General features: G+C 51.2%; 1 pseudogene; it reads left to right on the top strand.

Annotated features, from left to right (window-relative positions):
- Positions 1-20,317, top strand: part of LOC130152375 (hydrocephalus-inducing protein homolog) — a 48,522-nt pseudogene extending 28,205 nt beyond the window's left edge.
- The last annotated feature ends 5,959 nt before the right edge of the window (positions 20,318-26,276 follow it).

The following is a 26,276-nucleotide window of genomic DNA, read 5'->3' as shown; positions in this document are numbered from 1 at the left end:
CCAAATGAGAGGGGACTGCGGAGCACTTTGGTTTCTGGCAGAGGGCGCCATCTCCAGTGGGAGCTATGGTCCATCCCCCCACTCGCTGCGGGTTCGGTTATTTATGGGAAGGGGCAGATATTGGTTTTGGCGTTGCCTTTTCCCTGAGTGCCCTGAACTAACAGGATGCACTTTGGGGAGTCACTTCAGTACTTGTGTTGCCAGCTCTGTCTTTGGGGGTTTTGTTGTGCTTTGAGCAGTGATTTCCTTTCCATGGATCACCTTCTCCCTCCACCAAACAAAGCAGGCCGACAGTTGGTGGTGCCCCGCTTTCCAAGACCAGCTTTTTCCTTTTCAGGCTGGTGGAGATGGAGGAGATTCTCATTATTTAGGGGCTGAGGGAGGGGAAATAGGATCTGCATCTATTTATGGTTGGTCTCCTTATTGAGATCACTTCTGTAGTGGTGAGTCATGGTGTGCCGTCCCCTCCTGTATCACGTTGCCGTATGCTGTAGCAAAGCCAAGCCGCAACAGCAGGAGTTTTTGTGCTGGATCATCATACATCCACAGGTATTTTATGCCACCTGCCAGCTGCAGCCTGCCTGAGGCTGACATTAAGCCAGAAGTGTTGCAATATCGTGTTCACAGCACTGCATAGTTGCATTTCTGTCCTGGCAAGCATCCATGGTAGTTTTCCATGATCTGACTCAACTGCCATCTTATGGAGAATATGCTAGCCGTGGCAGACCGCTGGCTCCTGCCGTGTTCTAGGGCTGGTACACGTATGTAGCAGTAGCCCGCAAGGGTGAGTAGTGAAGTGTATCCTTTTAACCAGCAATTCTTTCTTCCCCGTGGGGTAGCAGGAATGTGAGGAACCTTTCCAACAGCCTATTTTCATTTCCCAGGAGAAATAACTCACAATATTTTCCAGTTTTATGGTCTGACATACAGCAGTAATGAAGGGAGAAATGACAAAGGTTTCCCAAAACAGTCATGTCCTTAACAATTATTTTTTAGCCACAGAATAGTATAATAATGTGTAACTGATGATTTCTTCTTGCCCTCTCCCTTTGAGTCAGTCTGGTGTGTAGCTTCACTGACAATACAGGGAAGCTGATTGTGGATGTACTGACCGAAGTTTCTGTCCAAATACATTGAATCCTGGAGAACGGTGATTTCATGTCAGAGATTTGAGTCTATTAACTGCTGGTGCAGGTTTTCTTGGGAGTGAGGATATGAGTGCAAGGCTCCATCAATAATGCTGCATCAGGATTGTTGCAGAGAGCTGTGCGGATGCATGTGAATGGATGGGTTGTGTTGCTCGTCTGTAGGCTTGTTTCCTCTGATGCCTTAGAGCAGTCTCATCTGACTGTGCCTTGGGATCCAGCAGCACCCTGGATGTAGGGAGATATGTCCCTTACCAGGATCTTATTGCATCACTGACTGGCTTCCTGGAGCATGGCAGGACATCTGGTGAATTATACAGCGTACAGAGAGATCCCAGCAACAGTGCAGCAATCACCGTGGTCTTGGTGGTGTTGGGCAAATCATCCCGCTGGGGCCTTGGCTGCTGGGAATAACACCTGCAGGGACCCATCGCCACTCCCTCGCTGTTTGAAGATTTACACTTGCAGGGTTCTCCCAGGTTCTTGCTGAAGCTGGATTTTTTTTGTGCGGTGGAAGTTCACCATTTTGGTGTTCGGTTTGGGTTATTTTGAGCCAGGATCACATTCTAGTGTCAGAGAAATGCCACGTGGGCACTGACCCAGCTCCGGTTCTGCTTCCGACAGCAGCGGTGATGCAGGAACGGGAGGAGGCCAGGACAACTAGGGCTTTGTGTCATGGGCGATGTCTCATACCCCCTGTGGAGACCCGCAGGCAGCCGGAGCAGATTGCAAAGCCCTGATATTCCTCTTCTGCCAGTTGTTGCCTGCAAGCAGAGGGAGGCTTGGACAGTGGGCCCTGGCCGGGGTAGCCAGCTCTGATGGGACCTTGCCTTTGTTTGTGAGCTGGTTTACAGATCTCTTCTGCAATGATGAAGGCAGGCATGGTTTTCTTTCTTTCTTTCTTTGTAACTAAGAATGGAAAAATCCATTTGACTTGCTAAATCTCTTTTGGTCTGAGTAAACGTGTTCACATGGCTGTAGTGACACAGGGATATAAGGGAAGGTTTGGAGGGAAACCGTATCTTTTCTTTAGGTCAGCTGGCACTTCTGAAGAGATCCTTGATATGCTGAAGCCAGCCAGTTTAGGTCCTTTATTATAGCCCTAATTAAAAAAAAAACCAAAAACCAAGCCTTTACCAGGTGCTAGTAAAGGTAAGGGACTTACATTTTTTCACAGCTGCCTCCAAAGTCTTACAAATTTTGTAAGTGTTGTTTGCTCCTTGCTTGTCATTGATGCTCTAAATAAAGGCTTACAGGGCTGTGGTTGAAAACAAGAAATGTAATGTTTGAAGATAAATGGTTTGTTGTCTCCTGTCAGGAGAGAGATGTCTGGCCAGATTCTTCAGTTGAAATTTACGTGATCTTCAAACCCCGAGAAGCCAGAGTGTATCAACAAACAATCTACTGCGACATTTCAGGTACAGCTCCTTTTTCCTCCTTCTGCTACCCACAGCAAAGGTGAGGCACAAATACTCTTCCAGCCCAGTTGGTTCCCGTGGAATTTCTAGTCAGGGCCGGTGGTCAGCAGGGCAGTGCCAGCACCTTCCTGCTGTCCCTGTGGCTTCCAGCTGGTCTGTGCAGAGCCAGGGCTCCGACCGCTGATCCCAGAGCAGCCAAAGCAACGAGCTTTCATACCATGCATTTCGTTGTGCTGCAAGGTGTTTGTAAAGGCAGAGAGGTACACAGCAGAAGAGCTTTGGTGGACGAGCACTAAGCCCCTATAGACCTCCAGGATGAGCCTTTATTACGTGGATGCACCATCGGGCTCCTGAGGTGGTAGGAGCTGAGTGAATCGTGCTCCCTGCCCCTGGGTCACCTCCCGCTCTCCAGGCACTGCCAGACCGTAGGTGGCTGAGCCCTGCTGAGCGCAGGGTGTCTGTGAAAGTACCACACGTGTGCTGCTGTCCCTGCGTGGGAATCGTCACCTCGTGGCTCAAGTCTATGCTTCATCTGGGTCGCGTGTTACAGGGCTCGCTGTCCTCAGCAGGGTGAGTACCCTCCCCAGAAGTCAGAGTGTGAGCAGTCTGCTAGACAAGCTTTATGCTCCTCCCGACTTACAGAAGTGCTGTCACATCTTTTTCTGGGAGCGGTTATCACTGACCCACCGAGTTATGCCGCCTTTGCCCTTATAGAGGTGATGGCCTTGCTGTGCTGGCACGGGGCAGGGAATGCTTGCAGCAAGCTCCGTGGTTCAGGTTACCTTGTCCTTCCTCTCCGTCTGTGTGGTGCTGTTTGAGGTGTTTTTCAAGAGTGGGAGGTCCCTGTCAGATTTCCATCCAGGGAACACTCTGGTTTTCCCCATCTAAGAGGAAGGAGGTGCGAGGCCCGTGGTCCCCAGCAGCCAGGCTCCTGTTCTGGAGGGTGCTGAGATCACTAACCCAGCTGCTTCGAGCCATTCCTTACTGCTCCAAGCTGACAGATACAAAGGCCGTGAAACAGCTTTTTATTTATACGGTAATTGCGCAGGGTTTACTTGGCAAATGCCACCTACAGTAATTAACCAGGGCTCATGTTAACAAACCGCCTTCCTGGCCACCAGCTGCAGTTGTTAGAGCTGTGGAAGGAAAGGATTGATTTAAAAAGTTGCTCCCAAGGGAATCCTGGCTCAGCGCTGTGCTCCTGGCCCTGGGATTTTTGCTCCGGTGGTGGGGCTGTCCATCACTTTGCTGCAGGGATCTCCAGGGGTTGTGCCTGGAGAGCTTTTGTTGTTGTTGTTGTTGTGGCAGAGAAAAAGGAAAATTACTTACATGCAACCTGGGAGTTACAGGAAACAGAGCTGGGCAAGCGATCGGTGTTTAGAAAGAGGAGCCTGCTCTGGAAAAACCCTCATGGTCCCTCAGGAGGTCTGAACTCTTCCATGGGCCCCTTGGGAGAGGACCTCAAGGAGGTCACCTACCCCCCATCCCTCACAAAACAGAGCTGAGCCACTGTATCGTCAGGGTGGAAACTGTCCCAGGGTGCAAAAAGAGTTTAAAGAAGAAACCAGTGATATTTAACTAGGGAGTCAATAATTTTGCTTCTTGATGACTCTGAGCAGTGTGACTGCCTTCCTCGTGCATTTGCATGCCAGTCACAGATCCCTTTGGAGGACAATTTGCAGACAGTGTGTGCCCCTTGCAGGGAATATTTAGAAGCTTTGCCCTAGTGCAGCACTGTGAAATGTGCAGTTGGATCTCGAGCCCCATGGGGAAGTGGCTGGCCTCCACGTTTTTTTGCAGTTGCCTCCATAAATTGCTTAGCCGAACACTTCTGGGTCAGGTGATTTACAGAACTCATCAGCACTGTGCAACTTGCAAAGCCAGCAGTTAAGAAGTGGTTTGAAATTTGTTTTGTTTAAGCTCAAAATGAACTTTCTTAGTTATTCATGCAAATAAAGCCATGGCTCTTGAGTGCTGGAAGGAAGCACATGGTGGGGGGGCTCAATCACCTAAAATTCTTTTTTTTGTTGTTTTTTTCTGGATATGGAAATGTACTGGGTTACATCTGATTTCTTCCAAAACCCATTTCTAAGCCACTTTTGCAGGGAGAAGCAAAATCCTAAATGCTGATCACTTCTTCACCTTGCCGCGTCCTACATCGTGTAAAACTGGATCTCTGTGTTGATGTGGTTGGATGAGAATCACATTCAAAACCAATCTCAAAACCTGGGGACGTTCTGTGGGCAAAAAAATGAGTGCCAGAAAGCAGCAGAAGTTACGGACCTGGGAAACAGTTCTGTGCTGTTGGGCCACCCACACCCCTATTTCTTTGAATGCCGAGTTGTAATCCCTCCATGATGTGCCAAGGTGTTAACCCGACTGAGATCCGAATTCTCACTCCACACAACCAGGTGTGGCTTTGGGACTGAGGACAAGGAGGCTGTGGCCCCTCCATGCCCTGGTCCATGTGCTCTGGGACATGCTGTGGTGGGAGCATCACACAGTCCCAGCCTGGGGCACCCAGGCCTTGGCCAGCGGCTGGGTGCTCCTGGAAGCCCCAGCTGCTAGCGGGGAGCAGGATGTACTCTCTTTTTTCTTTCTTTTTCTCTCGGCTGTCCTGAATGGTCTGTATTTTACTCTGCTCCTCCTCCTTTCAGGAGAGCACTCTCTGAGGTTCACCTGGAAGGAGAGAGCGTAAAACTCCCAGGGTTTCCTAAAGTTCCAGCATCAATGTAGGGGTAGAAGAAAGGATAGCTTCCGCAGACCTTCCAGGAGAGGCTGAGGGCCTGCTGCAGAAGGGAAAGAATTGCCACTGATATTTTTTTGATGATTGTGGCCATGGACATGCCTCACCCATGATTATGGACAAAACTTGTCCCTTGGAAATCTTTGTCATTTCCTAAGAGCTCTGATGGTTTAGAACGTCAAGTTTTTAATGAAAATTAAGCCACATATGATGCAAGATGGAAAAATCTTCTGAACAGTGAGCACCCAGTACTGCCTCTTTTCAGGTGTCTGTGCAATAGAAGTACACAGCCCTCTGATGCATGCCTGAGCTGTGAAGTGTAACTCATCTCTGCTGTCAGCTGGGCTTCGGCTGGATCCACTTAAAAACCACTGAATTCAGCAAAAGAACCCTAGCTCTTCCTTTCTGGCTTTGGATGTGATCAAAAATCCCCATGCCACGGTTGCAAGCCCAGTCAGCGATCACTGAAAAGGCTGTTCCAGGAGGGTTTTTTCCGAGTTGTGATCTAGTCACACGTGGGCTGCTCTTTGCAATAAGAAGTTGGTTTGGACATTCTGGAATGACTAAGCAGCAGACTTTTATAAAAAAAGAAATCAACTTTCAGTCCCTAAGCTTTAGTTAATGCTGGGTGTCACACAAAAGGAGCTCAAAGGATAGAGGCATAGTTTTGCACAAAAGCCACAGTGACGGTTGTGTACAACTTCTGGGGCTTTCTTCTGCTCCTTGTGCTACTCGCTTTCCGTACAAGAGTAGAATGGGATGGCAGGGTGACCTAAGCCAAAATCTGAGCTAGAATTCAGGCACTTTAGGCTGCTCCAGTGGTTCTAGAAGGCCTTCAGACTGAAAGATCCTGCAGTATGCCATCTCAGACTTAAGGAAGAAAATCAGCATCTTGGAGTTCAGCTGTAAGCCTTGTGGTCTCAGTTGCCTTTGCAGCAAGGGATATGTGTGTTAGCAGTACACTTAGAGCTTATCTGGTTTCAGTAGCGAGGAGGCTGGTTTTCCGTAACTGCTCGGCATGCTTCAGGTGGGGCGTCTTTACAAAGCTGAGCTCTTGGTTTGATGGTGGGAACAGGTGAGTGCTGCTCTCTGGAGACCGTAAAGCCCTGTCTTAACAAGGCGCTGCTGCAGGCGGTGAGCCCTGGAGCACCCCGGTACAGAGCCCTACGTTAGGCGCAGGTGGTGGCTGAGATGCTCTGCCTGCTTGAGGCAGCGCTCGGGTGCGCGCGTCGCTGTCAGCAGGCTGCTGGGGTATCGCTGTCAGCAGGCTGCTTTGCCTTGCTTGGGCTCATACTTCTCAGCTCCTGTGCAGTCATCTCCGATTGCAGCAATACAGACAGCAGATTTTTCTCTCTGGTTCTGTTTTGTGAGCTTTGTGCCTTCTCTGAATGGATTTCAAAGCTCGTTTAAGTGCATGGGAAGGAATTCAGAAATCATGTTTTATATGCAGCATCACTTTCTGAGGGTGCAAACTGATTGCTAAGTTACAAACCAGCCGAAGGGCTCCGTCAGAAGTTAGAAACCAGCCGCAAAGTTGATCTGCTGAGGGAAGAGAAGGGTCCCGTATCTTCTCGCGGAGCATCTAGTGCTGGTGCCACCCAGCCTGGAGTCAGGGACTGGCTCTGAGGCTGCCTGGAAAATCCAGGCGAACCAAAGGAATTCTGTACTGACATGGCAACCTCTCCCCAGGCCGTGAGACCAGGCTGCCCCTGTGCATCAAAGGGAGCGGCATAGGGCCCCAGCTCCGCTTCAGCTTTGACCAGCTGGACATCAGGAAGGTTTTTGTTGCATCAGCCCACAGCTATGAGGTGAGCAGTGGGGTTTGCTGGGGTTGGGGTGGATCCTGATGGCTCCTGGGGCAGCAGTGAGCTTTGTGGACCTGCTGGATTTCTGGCAACACAGGCAGTTATGTGCACGCATTATTTGATGTAAGTTAAATGTGGGAGTTTTTGCAGAATCTGGATAGTTTTGATGGGGTCTGAAAGGTGTGTATGTTGTCCACAAAGCCCCGATCCCTGCATTTTGGCAACCTCCCTTTGAGATCAGCTGGGAGGCTTCATGCAGAAAATCCAGCCCTTGACACATGAAAGCAACACCGGGTCAAAAAGGTCAGTATCCAGAGGCTTTTGTTTCAGCCCTAGATGCACTGCACCCTGGTATACCCTGGCGGTTAAAAAGCAGCTGGAACAAACGTGTTGTGTTCCGACTCGAGTCCGTTGCAAACACCTTTCAGTGAAGCACATCCTGCTGGTTCCTGGCGCCGGAGGGAAGCCGGCCAGTCTCCCCACGCACAGCTGCCCGCGCAGGCACCGGGAGCGCTGTCCCTGCTGACCAGCCTCCTGCCACCCTTCAGACCTGGTGCCCCTCTGGCTCTATGAACAGAGCAGAGCAGTTCTGGAAATGAAGCAAAGGAGCTTTCTGGGTATTTGCCTCCCCCCACCGATGGTGGCAAGTTTTCCCCCCCCAAAAAAAATAAAAAAAAATACAGTGACTGGAAGAGGTAGAAAATGAGGCAATACATCATGCCAGACACTTTCAAAAGCTTGACTGTTGCAGGGAAGGACATGTTAAGGTGTTTTCTTGCCAAAATATTGTGCACTGTATGCATTTTTAATGCTGATTCTTTATTGATTCTATATATATCAATGTATTGGTTTCATTACTGGAGAAAATGCGAATAAGTAGATGATACTGTAAGTGCTGTAATAAGTAGCCAGACTGGAGGTAAACCTCCGTGTAGGATCCCTAAGTGCATTTGTAATTAAGGTGTAAAACATATGAGTAGTTTCCAAGTTACCAGTGCAGAATTTGAATACATGAATGTTTTCAACAGCGGCTGCAAAATTAAAAAAATAAGGGCTGTACCTCTGCTTCTGTCTCAGTTTTTCTGACAGGTTTTGCGAGGACAAAACTTAGGGAAAATAACTGCCAAGCAGGTAGATAGGTCCACAGAAATGGCAGGATTTCACCTGCAGCCTTCGGAAACTGTAGAGCTTTGCTTTGGGTAGGTTTGGTGACCACCAGTGTGCTGATACTCACAGGCAGGTGTGGGCATTTCTTGCTGAGTCTCAGCAAATGCTGCAGGATTGTGTAGCTTGTTGGAACAGTAAATAATGGTAAATTAGTAGATGATGGCTGTGAATATTTATGAAAGAGATTCTTTAGAGCAGGTGGAGCTGCTATGCACCTCACTCTCATCCTTTCTTGACATGTCTGGTTGAGCAAAGACAAAGAGACTCTCAGATTAAAGAAAAGAATAAAATGCACCTCACTGACGTACCCTAGCAGAGTCGGGGAGTGCTGCTGAAGCTGGTTATGGGGCTGTCCCGAGGTATTTTCTACATCCAATAAACTTGCTGGCTGTAATGGGAGCTGAATGTGTTTTGCCCTTGGCAGGACTGGGCTCATCTGGAGCGGGAGCAGTTAGGTGATGATTCGCTAGTAATGCTGCGACCGCCCTTTGCTGCTCTTTGGGGCAGGTCTGCATCGCCTTGGTGATGCTGAGCACATCCTCAGCCCTGCAAGTCCAAGCGGACTGCTCTGTGTCAGTGGAATAAACCCAGAGTGACTCTGTTTATGTGAAGTTACCACTGGGTTTTTTTGCATGCAAAACCCCAAAGGCAGAAACTGTCCTGTTGTGTTTTCTTTGGCTTCAGCCAAGCAGCAGCACACAGCATCTTCTGCCTTTTGTAGATGTTTAATTAGAAAACAAATCAGCCTTCTGTAAGGAAAGAAGATTCCTCATGTATTTCCATTTTGCTTTCTTGCTGCTGCAGGTGATCCTGTTTAACAAAGGAGTCATCGATGCCCCCTTCAAGTTGGTCCCTCCAGCAACCGCTCTGGGCTCCTGCTTCTCCTTTCTCCCCCAGGAGGGCATCGTTTTACCAGATGTCCTCCAAGTCATCCAGATCTCCTTCAGTTCCACCGCCCTGGGGCAGTTCACAGAAGGATTCCGGTTCAGTGTGGATGGGTCCCCTGAGCCCCTGACCTTGACCATCAGGTGAGGAAGGTTACAGGAGCCTGGTGGGTGCCTCCACAGTAATTCCCACTGCAGACTCCTCTCCTCGAGATGGCATCTGCCTCCTTGCTTTCTGTCTTGCCTTTGTTTCAAGGATCCCTGTCCAGCCCTTATCTCTCATTCTCCAGCCCCACAACTCAAGCTGTTTGTTTCAAATGCTTTTGAGATGCCCACCCACCGGGGCAAGCCGAGCCTCCCTCTTCGGGGGGGTTGTGCACTGGATTTAGTTCTCCAGGGAGGGAAAAACTCCCGGTTCTTTTGAGTGGAGGTGAGCTGGCTGGTGGGACACGGGGCTGCAGAGGAAGGAACAGCGGTGGGAGTGCAGGTGGTTCCTCTCCTACCTTGCGCTCCTTCCTGTTCTGCGAGGACCCCGATCTCTCTTCAGAAGCACTATTGGAAGATGTGGCTGTTGCCATAAAGACTGCCCTCTTCCCCCGTTCTCTTGCAAGCTGTGCTGTTACCAGCTGTAGTGCACAGGGCTCTGGGCTGGCTCCTTGGCTGAGCCGTCTGGGCAGTCCTTCAGGTCTGACTTCCTTGAGCACAGCTCCTGTGTGCTCAGCAGAAACGGCAGTTATTTCCCCCCTCGCTGCAAGGCTCACCCTTGGCAGTTTCCCAGTGTGAGACCCAGTTGTGGCTGGTTTGGAGGCAGTTTTCTATCGTCTTTTGGCAAGTGCTATTACGGAAAGCGTGTCTGCTCCCTTTGTTCCATCCAGAGTAGGATGCTGGGGCTTGGGAGGTTAAGTCTGATTACGTGAGGTCCTTGGAGAGGGAACCTCATTGTCAGAAGGGATTTGCTACCTAACTTGTTCTCAGGAACTGATTCAGCTCCAGGAATCGAGAATTAGCATGGGATTGAAACTCCTGAAAGTCAGATTTTGAGTGCTTTTTGATTGTGCAGTCAGAAGATGCCCAAACCATAGGTGATCGCTCTTTACTTGGAAACAGACCTGATGAGGTCCTGAACGCTTGTTCTTTTGCTGTTTAGAAAGGGATGCTAGAACTGGGACACCACAGGTGAGTGCAGTTCCCTCCTGCGGGAGGCTGGGGTCTGTTCATGTGTACGAGAGACCCGGTGGCAGTCCTGTGAATAAAACTAGAAGGCACAGGTCACTGTGGTCCTTGATCTGTATTTGTTTTTTTCAGCAAGAGGCAGAGCTGGCATTGATTGGCATCAACCATGAAATTAATGAATGTTGTGCAGCTTCAAGTGCTGATTTCAGTGGATGTTGGTGAGTTTTGGAGTTTGGAACCTCTCTGAATTTAGGGATGGGTGAGCTGGTGTGGTGGCTTCAGGACACTCATGTTCGGTGGTGCAAACAGTCTTGCTCTTGGATGTGTCAGCTGGTGCACTGGTGACAAGCTGATACTTTCCTCCAAGATTCAGCCATCCGCTGTGTAGAACTTGTGCTGCATTTCTCAGTAGATGTCTGGGGCTCCTGTGGATTCGTGCCTCAAAATCCTGCACGCATAATGGTAGTGTTGAATAAGATCTGAGGAAGATGTCCATATAGCCCATGGAAAGGCCAGTTCCAGCAAAGAGATACCAAAGCAGGGAACCTGTGGCTGAGAGGGCTAGTTACAATGAACCTGCTTCTGCATGGACAGCTCTGCCCGCCACATGACAGATGGGGAAACTGAGGCACAGAGCCATCACTTGTTCAGGGTCCTTCACTGGGCCAGCAGCAACCTGGGGGTGTACCCTGCCTGCCCTGGTGCCCTGAGCCACCTCAGCAGCTGCCACCTGCTGACCACGTTGCTTTGGCTGCCTCCTGTGCACAGGGATGCTGTGCCGAGCGCAAGGGTGACAGGTTGGTTTGAAACCCACTGTGCTGCTGAGCCCAGCTTCTGTCTGTCCCGGTGGTAACAAAAGCTGAACGCTTTGCAGTTCTTTTCAACCAAGCCAGTTCCTCCTCTGCCTTTGTCCTTACAGGGGCTGTGTCATCGGACCGACTTTCCCTTTCAATGTACCTTCCCTCCACTTCGGCGACATCTCCTTTGGTGAGTGTGCCCTGGGCTTGGACCGCTGGTGGGGAGGTCTGTGCCTTACTGAAATGAAGCGCTTTGGGAGCGTCTGTCGCTTGTGTTCCTCCACAGCAGCCTTCAGGGTGTTAAAACCAGGGCTGCCGCTTGCTCAGGTGGTATTTTGCTGCCGTGAGATCAAACAGGACCAAAGGAATAGAAAGTCAGTATTTTTTTGGTGCCCTCAGAGCCTGCTCAGCCCCAGCCTCCCAATCCTTGGCGGCAGAATGATGGTGAAAGCCCTTGTCCCAGAAGGGCCCAGGGGATGGGGCTGCAGGAGAAGGGAGTTGGAGCCACACGCTAGCCTGTGGCTGCTCAGGGTGAACGTTCCTGTTGCAAGGCGAGGACACCACTTACCCACTTGACCTTTAGTGTGAGCTGTTAATTTGTGCTGTGAGGGCTCCTTGTTATCACCTGCCTGGTAATAAGCCCGGGCAGTAGCTCGGCATTGGATTGGGCAGTGATGTCTCCAGAGATGTGGGCTCCTTCTCCTTCCCCAGCCGAAGCACTGTGGAGCTGGTGGCTGAGCACCCAGAGCATCTCCACTGAAATGCAGATTCTGATTCTCCATCTCGAGTCTCAGAGAAAAGGCTTTGTACTGAGATGATCTAAAGTTTACATGTGAAATCAATTGTGGATTGATTGAAGGGCCATGACCATTCTGTGCCCAGGATGCCTCTGTGGTTTCATGCTGTTCGTGGACTTTCTAGGAAAACTCGATACTTTCCCTGAGCCACTTCCCCCTCTCCCTGCGTCACCACTCGGCCCCTTCTCTGCTTCCTTTTGAGTAAATAAACCCACAAGAAACGCACCAGCAGAAATGCGGTTGTGTAATAGGAGATTCATCCTACTTTAATCTGATTTCATTAACAAGGCCTTTTCAGCTGAAGGCAGCTATTGTATTTTTGCTTCTTGTCACTGTGCTTCTGGCTGTTGTCTGCATCTGGTGACTTCGGTCCCATTTGGGGCTGTGCAGTGGGTCAGTCAGTGCATGTCCTTTCTGTGCCCCACCCCCGCCTCCCTGCCGGAGTAATTGCTGGCGGTGGGCAATGGTCACTGCTGCTGGGCACAGAGAAACTATCTGCTGTGTCTGCAGGTGGTTTTCCTCCCTGTCTTTATTCAAATAGCACTTGGTAAGCAGGGCATGGGAGGTGTCTTCTTCTGGCAGAGCTGGTGTCTGCTCCAGACCAAGCTGCGGGCTGGTGTCCTGCCTCTGCAGAACAGCCACCCCCTCACCCAGTGTGGTTGTACCACTGGTTTTCCATTGTGGAAAGCAAGTGTCAGAGCTAAAGTGATGTCAGGCTTTGTAGCCAGTAATCAAAGGCAGTGTGGATGTGATGTCCCCGTTTGTTAGGTAAGGTGAGACACAGTTCCTGCTCATTCCTAAGGAAGCATCAGGTTTGCCTGCAGTGAGGTGGGCTGAGTTGTCATGTGCTCAGTCTGGTTGCCCCAAAAGAGGAGATGCCTTAAGGGTCCTGCCTAGAGAAACTGCATTAAAGTGCAATGCATCATGTTGTAGTGCCCAGTTTCATCCTTCCTTTTCCTTACATGACAATGCCCTACTTTCATATATTGAAAACTGGGGGAATGTTCATGGAGTTAATGGGGGATTTTACAGACTGAATTTTCAGAATAAATGCTCTGTCTGGATGCACACTGATCAGTGAGAAAGAGTTGGGGCTGGTTTGGGGGCAGGTGAGAGAGCTCCTCACAGGTAGAGACAGCTCTTCAGCACCAACGGCACTGCCCATTGCCAAGGAAGCAAGCTGTGCCATCCATGGAAAAAGAACTCCAGTCACAACTCACTCCTCCCTGAGCTTCTCCATTACCTCTCATTCACACTGAAAAGAGATAAACAACAAGCACCGGTCTATCCTAACAGGAGAGTCACACCAGGAATCACGGGATAACCGGGGACTTAACTGATATTTGTCTCACCTTTCCAGGCTTTCCTCGCACCCTGCCGTGTCGCCTCACTAACACCTCCTTGGTTCCCATGACTTTCAACCTTCGCATCCCTGGCGATGGCTCAGGACAGCGCAGCATCACCAGTTTTGCTCAGATATCAGACAACACTTGCCCGTCCTGGAGAAAGGGAGCCCAACATCACATCAAGCCAATTGAATTCACCATAATGCCCTGCAAGGGGACCATCTGCTCCCAAGGAACCCTGGGTATCCAGGTATGGCACGAGCCCGGCCATACATGCTTCAACAGGTGGAGCTGAAGCTTCACTGGTGCGCAGGAGGGCTGTAGTGCTGCTGGCTTTGGGCATAACGCAAGTAAGAGATCAGTGTTCGTGTTAGGTTTTTGTGAGCTGGGGTACTCTGGGGCGGAGCACCGTTTTGTTTCCAAAGTTGTAAGCCAAGGATCATGTACCGTACGGTCAAGCACAGAAGCCATGCGTGTGTGTCTGAGCTGCTTAGAGCAATTTGATTTAAAGTGGGCTGAGGAAGGATGAGGACAGAAGGTGACTGTTAAAAGGAAGATGTCATTACATAAAGCAGTTTGCTATTCTTCCCGGTCTTATCTTTCCTCTCGTGTTGAGCAGAATGGTTGCATCCACTGCAGCGAGGACTGGAAAAGCTCCAGCAGCCGTGAACTGCACAGCTGCTGCTGGGCCATGTTTTGCCCTCAGCTTCCCACTGTAAAGCTGGATTCATTCTGTGAAAGTCAACAGATTTCCTCTGGATTTATGCTATTGTAGTTGAGAGTAAAAATTGGTCCCGGTGGCAAGTAGAACATGAATTGTGCTTTAATTTAGCTTACATATGCCCTGGTATGCAAGGCGTACTTAATAAATTGGATATCGCCAGAAGAGTTCTGTTACTCGGAAAGACAGTGGTCTACACGTGGACCAGCAGAAGAACTAAGGCAAAATATCGCTCCCTTTCCTGACCGTGGGTGAGAGCCAGAGGACACCACGCGTGGCTGATGGCTTCTGGCAGTGATTAAGTATTTGACGTTCTTCTCCTCTACCAGGTCACCCTGTGTTCCAACACGGTGAGGCGATACGAGCTGGCACTGGTGGTGGACGTGGATGGTGTTGGCCAGGAGGTGTTGGCGCTGCCTCTCACAGCCAGGTACCAGCGCTTTCCTTGCAGCTGGCCACCTTTCCCCGCATACCCATGCCCAGCACGCTGCCTGGCGTGGGGTGTCCTGGCTTCAGCTCCAAATGAGAAATGTTGCTTAGCGAGCTAGTTCTGCCCAGCTCGCTGTGAGCACAGCCGTGCTTTGAAAGCAGCCCATAATGAGAAGCACCTGTGCTCAGTGCTCGGGGCCATGTCTCTGTCTTATTTTTATTTTATATTTTTTTAAGGGAGCAGTGATTATATTCACTGTTGGCCTGTTGTCTGGGACTTGAGAAGTAACAAATCTCCAAAGGGCTGCCCCTGCTTCTCCCTGCAAGCGGTGGGCTTGTGCTGGGTTGGCCCAAAATGCAGCATTTGTTTAGAAGGCGGCGAGCAGCCTGCTGAAAGCTGGGGTCTGGCTCAGTTAGTGAAGGCATGTGCAAATGGGAAAGGGGCTTACAGCAGGACTGCTGAGGGGAAACTAGTCCTTGGTGTGGCAGGTGAGCTCAGGTTTCTCTGGTTCTCTTGAGCATGAACGTTCCCAGACTTAAGGCAAAAGCTCCAGCGTCGTTCAATGCCGTTGCGCCACAGCGGGTGCCAGTTTAATGACGAGAGGGATGCAGTTCGCTGGCGCTGTTCCCTCTCCCCGGCAGAGTCACCCACTGGGTGCCTGCGCTGCAATTTTATAAAACGAGTGGGAATGGGAAGAGTCAGTGTGTGGGCTGGTGGGTGGAGGACCCAGGCAGCTGCAGGAGCTGGGAGGGGCTGGTCACCCACTGCGAGAGGCAGGCGGTGCTGGTGCCCTCCATCGCGGGGGCAAGCGGCTGAGGTTTCAGGCAGGGCGAGAGCGGTATGGGAGAGGAGGGAGTTGCTTTTACTGAGATGCGGGAGTCTTGTTTTCCTTGAGCTTTGGGGAGCGCTGGTCCTCAGCGGGAAGGCTCCCGCAGAGCTCGTGCCTTGCTGGGACTGTGGGAGGGTCCTTGCCGGCCTCCTGGGGCAAGGGAGGGGCAAAGCTTGATGAGAGAGCACTGGGGCAGGGCACTGGGCAGCCTCTGCCACGGGAGTCTGGGGCTGCCCCTCCTTTACAAGAGGCTGTTGAGTAAAAAGAAGTTAGAGGTGATCGATTGCCGTAGAGGTAGGAAATGTCTATCTGGCAGAGACAAATGCATTGTGTCTGTTTCATGCTGTTTGGGGAGTAAACAACTTCTACATTCTCTCAGTGTCTCTAATTCCCTTTGGTCATCTCTTCACCTGGATGTGTCGTTCCTCCGCTGCACGTGCTCAGCCCTGTTCTGACATTTGGACGGTGCTGTCTGAAGTTCCCTTACGAGTGGATGCTGACCCTTGTGAATGACAGTGATCTTCCAGGCTGCTATGGAGTCCTTCCTCAGGCTTGGCGTCGTGTTCGCCTCCTGCCCTCAAACGTCGTTATTGAGGGGTTTATTAGGAAAAAAAATAGGGTTTGGATAAGACCTTGCTGTTTTATATTCAAACCTAAAGTTTTGGAGAGAACGGGAAGGTACCTGAATATGAACTTCAGGAGCGGTTTGAACTCTTCAGGAAGCAGTTTCGGTTCTAGTCTTTGGGGTGCTTTCATGCAGGAGAACTTTGAGGGTTGTGAAAAGCTGCTGCAAGGAGGCCACCAGCACCAGAGTGGGTGTTTGTGAGTGCAGCAGCTTTTAGACCCTGCGAGGATGCTAATTAGACCTATATAAATCTTGCACTTTGTGTTGCACCTTTCTGCTTTCTCCTAGGGATTTTTAAAAATGTGGGCGAATTGCCGTTGTGGTAGATGTTAAGGAGCTTGAAGTTTCCTCAGAGGTCACTCTGAAGTTGTCTTTGATTCTGTCCCTTATAGGAGCACAAGGAAGATGCTGCTGTGTGGTACTCCAGCCCTGTGCCGTGTGGGATTATCCAGCCTCACAGCTTGGTGGAGATCCCGTTTACGCTGGAAGCCCAGGCGATAGGAAGGCAGGACACTATGGCTAGTGTCTCAGTGTTTGGGAATGAAAGATCCCCGCTGGTGAGTGCTAGGCGAGATGCGTGCCTTTGTGTGACTCATCTTGGTGGGCATAAAGTGTACAGGGGTTCTGCCAGGGAAAAGGAGAAGGTCATAATATGTGGCTGGTGCGGACATGGAAAGAAGGGATTCATGGCATAAGTAGCAGCTAATGCCTAGAGAAGGGTAGTGTCCTCTTAGGTGGAAATCTAAGTGTCTGAGATGGTGTTTAATTACAGACGTGTGAGGCGGGATAACAAGCCCAGTCTGAAACCCAGAGCAATTCCTGGGTCTCTCTCTCTCGTGTATTATGAGATGAGCAACAACTGCTGCTTCATTAGAACTCTTGTTCAGGAGCTCACGGGGACATCGCTGAATGCCGCTAAAAGCAGGAGCGGTGTAAGAGACCGTGCTGAAATGATGATTTCTGTAAAGCTGGATTTAAGCTTTCCTGAAAGTCAAGTCCATCCCGCCTGAGAAATATCCATCGTATTTCTTTGCCAAAAGCCCCAGCCAAAGACGCATGAGACTCCACACTGCTGGCATCTGGAGCACAGGCTTTTTGCTCCTTTTTTTTTTTTTTTTTCCCTACCAAGCTTGGAAAGGGGTGAGGCAAAAAGCATTCCTGGACTAAAGGCTCCTACAAGACATTTGCATTCAGCCATATACAGCAGCAACAACAAAGTGTAGGCAAGAGAATGTTGTATGTGGTGTCCTGGCTTCCACTGGCTGAAATCGAGAACAAATATAGTTAATTAAACTTTAATTTAAAAGGATACTAACTTTTGAAGCAGCTGTTTTAAAATGTCTTGTCCTCTCTCTGAGCACGGAAGGGGATATCAGAGGATTCCCGAGAACCTGAAGCTTTCTGTAACAGAAAGGAAGGCTGACATTTTGAAAACAATTGCAGGGATATAAACTTTTTATAAACCGAATTGAAACGATGATGCCAAATCCCCTGGATGCCACTGATCATCTCAACCCTGGCTGCTGGGGATGTGCATGTAAACCAGTCAACAGCAAGGCCAGGCAATGCAGGCTTTGCAGGGAAGTGTCAGGTTTGACAAAACAGTTGCTTGCAAACAGAAGGCATGCTTCCCTGAAAGAGGAGGGTTTCTCCCCACTGGAATAACCAGTTGTTTAAATGTCAGCTGGTTTTTAAACTACAGGTTCCTTGAAAAGCTTTTACCCTTGGGCTAACAATTTATAAATTGAAAGTTGACCTTACCTTGATCTTTTCTATTTGGACGTGAACGTGTCAGTGTTTTGCCCAAAGGGCGAGCATTTCAGCTGGAGAAGCGTAGCTGTCTCTAAAGAAAGGACTAGCTGCGTTGCATTTTCTATAGGTCTGTCTTCAGGTTGCAGTGCAGTTCCAGTAGTTCCCTGGTAGCTGACGCACCCAAAGCTTTCTGGGCTGGCAGAAGAGCTGGCTGTCTTGTTACGTGTCCTGCGCTGGTGGCAGATCCTACCCGTACGGATGCAAGTCTGACCTTGGGAATTGCTGCGTGTTCCAATAGAACTTCAAAGCTCGTTCTTGCCTTAGGCTGCGGTGCCCAGTGTTGATGCCTGGTCTTTACCACCGTTTCAGGCGGAACATGGTACAGATCTTTCATCCAGGTTGTGCAGAGTCCCTCCACAGCTCTGTTGTCAGGTATTTGGTTTGCAGGTGACCACGTGCCCGCTCCAGTTTGGCGTGTGGCATCTGCATGAAGGAGCTGGTAAATCCCAGCGCTGGCGTTACTGGTGGCAAGGCAGCCTCGGGCGCCGCGGGCAGGGGGTTTGGCAGCTGGCTGCTGTCAGAATAAGCGGGCACTCGAGCACAGCTGTCCGCCAGGGTCAGATGCTCTTTGTTCCTAAGTGATCAAATGTGACATGACCTACCTATTGACAAAGCCAGCGGTGCTGGGGGGGGCGGCTGTGTCTGTAGCTGTGGCAATATTGCCGATGGCAGAGCTGCCATCGCTTCTTGCTGCCTTTCCCTGTGCCATGTTGCCTGTAACGCTGTTGAATGGCATTTTCCTTGTCCCTTTTAGAACCCTGTAGATGAAGGCGTTGGGGGTTTTGAAGCCCTCTCCTTGGTGGTGAGGATGCGTGGTGTTAGTACACAGGCTGACAGAAGGCAGCTCTCCTGGGCATCCTCCAGGTGTTGTTCTGCTCATCTCCAAAGGGCTCTGCCCTGCCTTTGCTGCTGCTGTCCCGCTGTCACCGGGAAGCTGAGCTGGCTGGCGAGGCACAGCTCTTCCCTGCAGCTCCTCCTTCCTGGGAGCTTTGGGCAGCATCACCCAGACATGCATCATCATGTGTGGCTTCAGTTCCTTATTTTTGAGGCCCCAGCCTTGGTAGGTGAGTTTTTTGGCTCTTAGTTGCACGCAGCAGTGCCCTGTCAAGGGGTGAGCATTTCTGGATGCTGCTGCTTCTGGCTGAGTTGGTCTGGTGATTCTGACAGCTGTCAATACCACTTCCTTGAGCCAGACATCATTAAAGGTTTTTCATCATGGAGGCTGGTTTCTTTTTCTGTTAAATCGTACTCTGTGCCCTCCAGTGAATCATACGGCGTCTGGTCAGTGTTGGGAGTTTTATGCATTCAGATCCTGTTGAAGTGTTGAGGTGTTTGGAACCAGTGAAATCCACCGCAAGACTGGACAAATACTTGTTGTTTTTAATGATGTGGGAAGGTGGTTTAGCAAAGGGATCTGTGTTCCTCCTCCAGTAGTCTGTGCCAGTTCTGCAAGGAGAAAGCTTTTGGGTCTGACTGTCAAGAGAAAAAATACCTCTTGAATGATGTAATTAATAATTAATGCCTGTTATTCGTGTCATACCAGGAATACACATAAGCACACATCAGAGGCCATAACTTGCACGATCTCTGCTCTGAAGAGCCTGCTTCGCTTCTGGCTTCTGCTGGTTTTCAGAGGTGCATTTTTGGGAATGTCAGAGAAGTAACTGTCCAAGTGTCACTGTGCAGCAGCAGCAGCGGTCAGGGTGGTTTGGGGCAAGGCTGAGCGGCAGAAGGAGTGGGAGCAGGCACAAGGCAGAGAAAGGAGAGGTAACTGTGGAGGAGGTCTGGAAAGGAAAGTGTGGGACCCAGGGTTTCTCTGTCCTCTGAGAACGGGAGCTTGAGGCTTTCAGATGGGGTCACTCCCGAGCCTGCACTTGCCCCAGGCCTTCTGTTTCAGCCTTGCAACACTGAAAACTTCCAACAGCCGTACTTATCGCCCCGTTGAGGAGGGCACTTAGAGCTGTCACATATTTTTTAACTTCCCCTGCTTTTCTTTTTTCTTTCCTACCTGCTTCCTGGAGCAGAATATCTGTTTAGCGAGCGTTGGAGAAGGACGGGTTGTCTACGTGCATCTGAATGAGATAAATTCCAGCAGTATTGAAGTTCTACAAGATGTGTCCAAAACTCTCCACCTCTCCAATCAGGCTGTCATCCCTGCATCCTTCTGTGTAGAGATGGTAAGTATCTGTGGGGCTATTTCCCAATGAAAATTGACTGGTCTGTAGCAGCCTGTGGCCTGATTTTTACATGCAACATTTCCATATTGCTGTCTCAGAGAGAAAGCAAGATATTCCGTCCCAACGCAGCGAGAGGAGCCTGGCTCTGGGGACAGTTTTAGCTGGGGCACCCCTCAGTAAAATAGACAGCTTGCATAGACGTTTGTGCAGAAATGAGTCTGGATCATCTTTACAGGTTTTCCCTTTGTTTTCGGGACGGTATCTAACGGAGAGTCGTGTCTTTGGAGCTCTGAGATCAAGAGGCCCCTGTGGCCCTTTGCTCCTGGAAGGGCATGGATTTCCCGACACTTTCCCCATTAGGTCTGCGTTTGCTTTGTGTCAGACTGCTGTTTGTGACAGAGTCTGGGGTGTGAAGTTTGTCCTCAGCCTGCTTGTGGTGAGGTAAATTTCACACCTGCTGGGGGCCCAACCAGCTGTGGTGTTGCACAAAAATATAACAGTAAGGGTTGTGTAGCTACAGAGTGTGTGGGCTCCGTCACGTTGCAGAGCATCTCCGGAGGCCAGCCGCAGGGAAAGGCCGTTGAACTGATGGAGGCTGCAGCTGACAAGCTGCGTGGCAGGAGGCGGTTGGGTCGCTGCCCTGGCAGGAGGGGCAGGGCTGGTGCAGCCAGGGAGGGCTCCTGTGCGGAGGCTGGGTGGGATGTGCCGCTCACTGGAGGTGGGATCTGTGAGGGGCTTAAAAACAGGGTTGGGGGGAGGTTTGTTCTGCTCCACGCTAGGTGGGTTGGATTTGTGGAGCTGGTTCACCCAGGCCTGGCTTTGTGGGCTTGGTTGGGTCTGCGGGTAAAGCATCAGGCAGCGTGCGAGAGGCCAGGCTCAGCCTCCTGGGCCAAGGAGGAGGGGGGTGAATTTCCTCCTTGCTGCTTTTCCAGCTGTTTGGGGGGCAAAGGTAACCTCCAAGTGGGGGAGGGATTCCCAGGGCAGCTTTCTTTGAATCCACCATGAAAACCCACTTTCCATCTGTGGTGAGAGCAAGCCACCAGGGATGGCTGGTACTGGTGTTGAAATGATGGGTTTGCATGCCTGTAGCAGGCAGTGACCCGCAGAGCTGTTTGGGTCCTGCTGTCCCGGTGCAATGCCTTCCCTCCTCCCCGGGCAGCTCGCGGTGTAGCCAGGGGGCTTGCAGGGTACATCTGCCCCTCCGTTGCCTCAGGGCCCTAACCCATGGGACTGGGCAATAAAGCCTGTCGTGCTTCACCGCCATCTCTGCAAATCCTGGGGCTGATCGATCACTAGAGCAGTAATACGAGGCGGCTCAGGGACGGTTTCTTTCCCTGCATTAAAGAAACTTGAGCAGTGGCTTGGACCAGATGATCTCCAGAGGTCTCGCCAGCCCCAGCTGCTCTGTGACTCTGTGTGTGTGATGCTCCCCCCTGCTGACTCCACGGGGCTGAGTTCCCCCATGGTGAGCATCTCTGCTTTTCAGGGCAGCTGCTGCTCTCATGGAGACGTGCCAGGAGGCAGGTCCTGGGAACCTGCTCCATCAGCCGCTTCACCAAGGGCTCTTCAGACAGACTCCGGGCACGGTGCTGCTGAGGCTGCCTGATGGGAGCAGCGCGGGCATGGGCGAGATGTGCCCGAGCTGTGCCCTGGCCCTCAGCAGCTGCCTGCTCTGCTGCTCTTTTGCTGCCCCAGTTGAAGTTTTGCCCTTGGCTGCCTTACGCTGCCTGGCAGCTCCTTGACGGGAAGCAGAGGGGACTGAATAATTGTGGAGATAAAGCCTAAGATGCAGTCGGGTGTCAGGGTGACGTGCACGTGTCCATCTGAGAGCGGAGCAGGCTGCGCTGTGCCTTAACCCAGCTGATGGGTGACACAGGCATCCTTCATTCCCCCGTGTCCCTGAACCCAAGCCTTGTGTCCTGTAAAGCGCCAAAGCCGCTGCTCTGATTCCTGCTTGGAGGTTGCTGCAGGGTGGTGAGCCATCATTTCCCTGTCTCCCATTTGTTGGCCAATCTGCAAACGGTGGCTGTGAGGCTCAGAGATCATGGTCTCCACTTGAAAGAGCGAGTTATTGACTGAAATTTTCACAGGAGCGTTGCATCAGGAATGTTATGCGCACTGACCGGCAGCTTGACAAACTGAATGAGGTTAATTTAAGGGGCAGCAACAGGGCAAATGAAAGGCTGGTGTCTTGTTTGAAACAGAAAAGGAAAATGCTGTAATGCAGGTGGCCGTGCTGCCACCCCGATGGTACTCTTAACCCTCGAGTGATAATTGCTCTTCCTGTTAAGGCAAGCTTGCTGCTGGCTTTGTGGGAGACAAGATCATTACCTGAGCAAGCCAGCATGATTTGTGGTGAACTTCACTTTGGGATAGTGACTTCAGGAATTACTTGCAGTACCCCTCAGGCACCAGCTTCTCTGTACCCCTCTCCTCTCTGCTGGGTGAGTTGTGTCTGTTCTATTCTCAGTTGCAGGGAGCAGCAGGGAGGGAGTATCTCTGCCACCAGAAGAAAATAAGTAAAACCCCGCCAAATCTGTGTGTTGAGACGGGGCTTTTTGGGTTGGAAGAGGGGTGTAGGGACTGCATACCTGCGTCCTCAGTTGGCTTATCCCTGCTTGCCAGGGTGTCTGCAGATCTGCGACCCTTGGGACCAGTGTGTCGTTCTGTGCTCACACTGTCAAATCCTGTGTCTGTCGGACAGGAAAATCTGTGCTTTTCCCTGTCAGATTGCTTTCCCAGCTGCCAGGCAGCCCAGCCTGTTAGGGAATCCTCTGGATCCAGCAAGGGGAGGATTTGTGTCTGTCTTGTGTAAAAAAAGACTGGAGCAATGGGTCAACATGAAGGAGCTGTTGCAGCTTAGCTGGGGGCTGATGTAACCTGCTGACAAAAGTGGCTGTGTCTTCTCCTTGCTCCACTGTCATCTTCTTTTCCTGCCTCCCTAAGTGCCTGATTTTTGCCATATTGACAAGTGCCAAAGGCTTGTTATGGACTGATGGAAGTGTTTGCTCTCCCTGCAGAAAGGAAAAAGCATCATTCTTAGATCATTTCCTACTTGTTCTTTGTCATGCTGTCTTCTCAGGGATCTTTTGTGTGGCTGCTAAGGCTGACATCTCTTGGCATCACAGAAGGCAGCTGCATGTCACGTCTCTGTGATCAGGAAAGAAAAGATAGGCCTAGGGTGTAAGTTTTCTTAGTCAGTGGCAGCTTTTTTCTGCCTGCATAACCCCCGTGCTGGGTCTGTTATGTGCTGCCACAGGGCGCAAATGGTTTCCCAGTGCCTTGTAATGAGGGAGGAGGCAGAAGACCTTCCTTGGGATTTCCTCTTCTCATGACAGTCGTAATGCGGGGTCCTGTCTCCTTCAGCCTGGTCTCTGACCTCCCTGATCCAGAGCCCTGTGCTCCAGGTGAAGCTCGCTGCTGCCTGGTTTCCAGCAGCGGTCGTACAGCCAGCTGCGTCATCTTCAGGAGGGTGCCTGGTGGCTCAATGCAGATCCCCTTCGGTGATCCCAGGGATGTGCTGCTGTCACATTCAACTGGAGCTGACCTTGAAGAAGAGACCAGGTTTTGTATGTTTTTTAAAAAAAGAAAAAAAGCCGTAACTATTTGTCTTGTAACTGGGATTCACTGCAGATAACTGATTTTTCAGGCAATGTATAAAGGCTCTTGGTCAGGTGTGATGTAAGCAAGGGCAGAACACGCAGTTCCCATTCCCATACTGGCTTCTCCCCTCTAGCACACAATTTTTTTCATTTACTAATTTAATTGTTTATTACCTCAAGCTTTTGGCGACACTGCCTTTATTAACAAAACCGCCATATGGAGAGACAGCAAAACACGGAGGAAATAAAAACAGTTCTGATGAGGGGATGCTGCTTTAGTGATTCTGTTCCTTGTTCTGGCTGACATGCGATTCTGTTGCTCTCTGAGCAAACCGTGCAGTCTGCGGGCAGTGAAGGCTTTGAAGAGCATGTCAGCATTGACTGCAGTTCTCCCCAGCTGCTCTCACTGAAGTCGGAGCAGACATGAATTGGCAAGAGGGTGGTTTTTAAATCTACTGCAAATTACCACCACCACCACCACCACCACCACCCCGCACCCCCAAAGCAGCTGAATAATTAGCCAGCGGGTCAGTGTTTGCTCATAGTGAGACAGAGGGAGACAGTGCTGTGCCCTTCAAATGGTATCTGCAGTGCTATTTAGAAATCAGGGTTAAATTAACCTTCCAGGGTACGGGCAGCGCTAGCCCTGCATATGTGGCCTCTTCCAAGGCGAGCAGAACTTTTGAAGATGCGTAGGCTTAACTCTTTCCAGAGCTGTCCCACCAGAGCCTCATGGTGCTCCAAAAGCTGACCTTTAGAATAAAACCCATGGTTTGGGTTTAAAGGCTGTGCTGCTTATACAGCAGTACCAGTTTCTGATTTCCACCCAGTTTGGTTTTGCCAGAGCTGTAGGGAGCTGGTCATGTCATGGCTGTTCTGGAATGCAGTACAGTGAAAGGAGAGATAGAAATGGCAAATTTTCCCCCTCGGGGCGGTCAAATGCTGGCAGAGGTTGCCCAAGGAGGTTGTGGAGTCTCTGTCCTTGGAGATCTTCAAAGGCCAAGGGCACACAGTTCTCTGCGACCTGCTCGAGGTGAGCGTGCTGGAGCAGAGGGCTTGGCCCAGAGGACCTCCACGGGTCCCTTCCAACCCCACCCTCCCACGTGGCTCTGTGCTTTGCTTTTCCTCCTAAAGTCCCTCAGCTCAGCCCCGATGCCCGCTGGAAAGGGTGCTGGGGCAAGGGACGATCCCAATCTCCTCCCCGAGGGTCCTTCCCAGCACAAGCGCTCCCCACTCCACAAGACCCTATGGCAGACACAGTCAGGAGAGGGAAAAGATTCTTTTATTGTCAACAGCAGCTGCGGGGGCCCAGGAGTCACAGATGTTCAGCCGGTGAAAATCAGTCAGCACCTGCAAGGACAGAGTCAGAAAGCTCTGATAAGCCCCCAGAGGCAGGAAGAGGCAGGATTTGGTTCCCCCCTCTTTGGGGGATGCTGTTTCCGAGGAATTCCTCATGGCCCAGAAGGGACAGCTCTTGCTGGCCTCCACTCGAGGCCGGCTCCGGTGCCTTCTCCCCAGGGGTGATGTCCCTAGGGAGCTGTGCGTGCGCAGGGATGCTGACAGTGCCCCTGTGCTGCTCAGCAGGGCTCGGCGGGGAGCCCCTGGGGAGCTGCCGTGGGGCTCATCCCAAACCCTGCTCAGCACCAGCCCTCGCCGGCCCTTGCCAGCCAGCTGGGCTGACTTAGGGCTGTGTTCAGAGCTGGGACAGATGGGCAGCAGCGCGTGGTACGCACCTGGCCTTCCTGACGTGCTGCAGCTTCCTGCATTTTCTCAGGTTTGGGTCCACGAAGTCATTTCCTCTCTTCTCCTTTTTATTTGTGCTTGGCTGTCCCTCTCCTCTGCCCAGGCTTCTTTTCTCTTCCTTTTCCTTGGCTTTTTCTTCTCCTGGTGGGAGCCTGCAAACCTTTCCATCCCACAGCGTGATGAGATGGGGAAAGCCCCAAGCCCCTGCAGTGAGCTCTCAGGTCAGGCAAGGGGAGCTCTTCCTACCTGGTTTCCTGGGGCAGGCTGGTCAGTTGTGGCAGGCGTGCCAGGGACTCTGCCGTGCCCTCGGGGGTGCCTGGAGGCAAATCTGGAGGTGCCTAAACCAGAAATTTGGGAGGTAGCGGGTGGCAAGTGACAGCCTGGTGTAGTGAGGGCCTGACTGCCAAATTGCTGTATGAGCTCTACAGAGGAGATGCTGGTTTGCATCGTGCACATTTTGCACAGTCCAGCCAACGCAGCCTAGACTTGATGAAGCTGCGACGGAGTAGGATTTGAGCAAAAGCCCTCTCAAGGTGGCAGCTACTCCTTTCTGTCCTTTTGTGGGTATTTTGTAGGTATGTTTTGTTTGATGAAGCAGATCATACTTAATGAAGTGCATTCCAGAAACAGCCTTTCCAGTTTTCCTTAACACGCACCACTCTGGGGGGAGAGGAGGAACCCCAAAGGCACAAGAGAGCGGCTGCCAGGAGGAGGCCCAGCGGCTGCTCGGCCTCCTGGGAAATTACTGTTACCACTTGAGACATGTTGCCCCAGCGTCTGTGGAGCTGCCGTACCTCTGCCGCTTTGGGCCCTGCCCCTGTGTCTCCCCCAGCTCCGCTGTCGATGTCCAGCAGAGAGGCGGCTGCATCCAGAAAGGCTTTTGCTGGACGCTGGGTCTCTGCTGTGCCTGCAGGGCCACTTTGCTCTTCGCACCGCAGCTCTGGAAAGCAAAAGCACGTGCAGCAGCGTGACTTCTTGGAAGTCAAGAACACCTAAGCAAAGCCCAGCCAAGCCCTACACCACTTGTCTCCTCAACGTTGAGGTTTCTGGCATCCCAAG

The sequence above is a fragment of the Falco biarmicus genome, chromosome 7 (genome assembly GCF_023638135.1).
Source record: "Falco biarmicus isolate bFalBia1 chromosome 7, bFalBia1.pri, whole genome shotgun sequence".
NCBI classification, from domain to species: Eukaryota; Metazoa; Chordata; class Aves; order Falconiformes; family Falconidae; genus Falco; species Falco biarmicus.
This window is presented reverse-complemented; position numbering and strand designations above follow the sequence as displayed.